The 2,500-nt window shown below is 28.4% G+C and overlaps 1 protein-coding gene across 1 annotated transcript in view; it reads left to right on the forward strand.

Moving 5' to 3' along the window:
• The window catches only part of LOC137630371 (uncharacterized), a 603,704-nt gene that overhangs the window by 407,652 nt on the left and 193,552 nt on the right, over positions 1-2,500 (forward strand). The window contains exon 2 of the mRNA XM_068361804.1: positions 1,227-1,284. The gene's annotated coding sequence lies outside the window, so the exon portion shown is untranslated. The remainder of the gene's footprint in view (positions 1-1,226; positions 1,285-2,500) is intronic.

A 2,500-nucleotide genomic window follows, 5' to 3' on the forward strand; every position in this document is an offset into this window, starting at 1 on the left:
CTGTAGATGATGTTCTTGTGATAAGTCTAGTATTTGTGAAATTAAACGAATGGGGAGTTAAAAGACGGTTGAAGGCCACGAAAGGGAAAAGGTCAGAAGGTAGGATAAAAAGGGGTATAGAAAAATGGAAGAGGATCAATACATTGGTAAATGGCGGGAAATCAATGATTATTATCATTATTACAAGCCAAGCTACAACCCTAGTTGGAAAAGCAAGATGCTATAAGCCTAAGGGCTCCAACAGGGAAAAATAGCCCAGTGAGGAAAGGAAATACTGAAATAAATAAATGATGAGAACAAATTAACAATATATCATTCTAAAAACAGTAACAGCGTCACAACAGATATAGGGAGTAATTAACATTAACTTTGTGGAAAAAAAGGGAGTTCTGGTGAGCCCATCAGAAAAAGGTTCCTGAAACTTTAACATACATATATACATCGTACCGTTCGCGTTTCATACATGGTCATACACTGTAATGCTATAGCTTCATCTCTCGCTCTCTCCCGCAATGATAATAGAAAAACCTTTTTAAGCTTGCCATTGCATGTTTTACATTGTTGGAATTTTGTGTCACTGTTGCCCTCAACTGTTTGTATATAAGCTCGTTATCTTATTGAATAAAGTTACTTGCATTAGAATGTTATAACTTTAAGCTTATAAGTGTGGTTTTTTTTTTTACCGGAAGTCAAAAAAGTATACTGTTCCAGTACCTAGTCATAAATAATTGTTTTTAAAGTAAATCTGTCAAAACTATATTCACAAAATTACGTCTACGCTGAAATGGACGAACTTTGCAATTGCAATAAGAACTCACTTAGAACAGTAACGCTACTTTGCAATTGCAATAAGAACTCACTTAGAACAGGAACTCTTTTAAAAGCGAAGATAGATGCTGGTAAATTGAAAGCATGGACACGATTTGATAGCTACATAAATTCATATATAAAAGAAACATAATTCGCAATTATATGTGAATAAGTATCTAAATCGGTCGAAAAAAAAAAAATATGTGTAAATTTCTTCATCTGAGCTCTTAAAATATGAATAAGGAAATAGTACTTTAACTTATTGTATATATAATTCGTATCAAGAAAATGACCGGGTATTTTTTAATTTAAATTTAATGGTTTTTATCATTTATTAAAAGTGAAATCATCGTATTCTTTGAGACTCTTTAATGGTAAAAAAACTAAGATTAACCTTTTTCATTTCTTTACCACAGAACTGCAAGTTGACCGTTAGGCACCCAGCGTTATTCTTCTGAATTCTCTGCCACTAATGTAAGTAAAAACATTTATTTTAAGTAGGCCTACAAATAAATAAAATTTCTAGAATGAAAAAGCAATATTTCCAGATATATTAGCAGAATTGTTCTTTTATCCTAAACCATACTTTGAAGAAAATATACTTCAAACCAAGGTCCTTTAAATATACTCCGAGTATATTTAAAGGACTTTGCTTCAATCATAATTCTATTCAATGTAAGTTTCCTCAATTTTTCTTCTATAAATCATTAAATATTAAAATACTTCAGGTTTACACAATATGAACATTTTTATTATGGATCCTTGAAAGTTTTTAACTTGCAAGTGTTGCGATATACAGTTCAAATTGGTAACCATTGTTCATAAAGGCGAGGATATCAACAAAGAGGTCTTTCATTACAGATAACAGTTTTGTTAATTTAGTTCCCCCTTAGTTGAATTAAATTACAGGACTATGAGGCAAAATATCTGTCTATTACAAAATGAGTACAGATTGAAGAGACAATATTTATGTCTAATATTCACGACAAATGAAATTAAGTTCTGCAGATCGCTGTTATAGCTATGATGACGAACTTCCAAACGAATTAAAGAAATAAACCATGTTATACCGCGGGCTGAGTCGAGGAAATAAAGGTAAATGAGATGGTAGGATCTTGGAATCACTGTACGAGAGTCTGTAATATACAAAATTTATTAACAGGCATCCAAAATATCAGCTGCTTTTAATTTAAATTCTTTGGCTGTTGAAGCTTCTGTTATCATACAGTCAGCGTGACAAATGCAGGCTTGGAGACATAAATACACACACAAATACACACACATGTATCTATATGTGTATATATATGTATATGTGTATATATATATATATATATATATATATATATATATATATATAAATATATATATATATATATATATATATATATATATATATATATATATATATATATATACATATATATACATATATATATACATATATATATATATATACATACATATATATATATATATATATATATATATATATATATATATACATATATGTATATATATACATACATACATATATATATATATATATATATATATATATATATATATATATATATATATAATTTATATAATATTAAGAAGTGAAATTGTTCCTCTAATAACTGCACGAGAATTTTTTTTTTATTGTTATATAACTCGTGTCTGATGTTAACTTAAGACAAATTCCGTACAA

The sequence above is a fragment of the Palaemon carinicauda genome, chromosome 38, assembly GCF_036898095.1.
Source record: "Palaemon carinicauda isolate YSFRI2023 chromosome 38, ASM3689809v2, whole genome shotgun sequence".
Classification (NCBI taxonomy): Eukaryota; Metazoa; Arthropoda; class Malacostraca; order Decapoda; family Palaemonidae; genus Palaemon; species Palaemon carinicauda.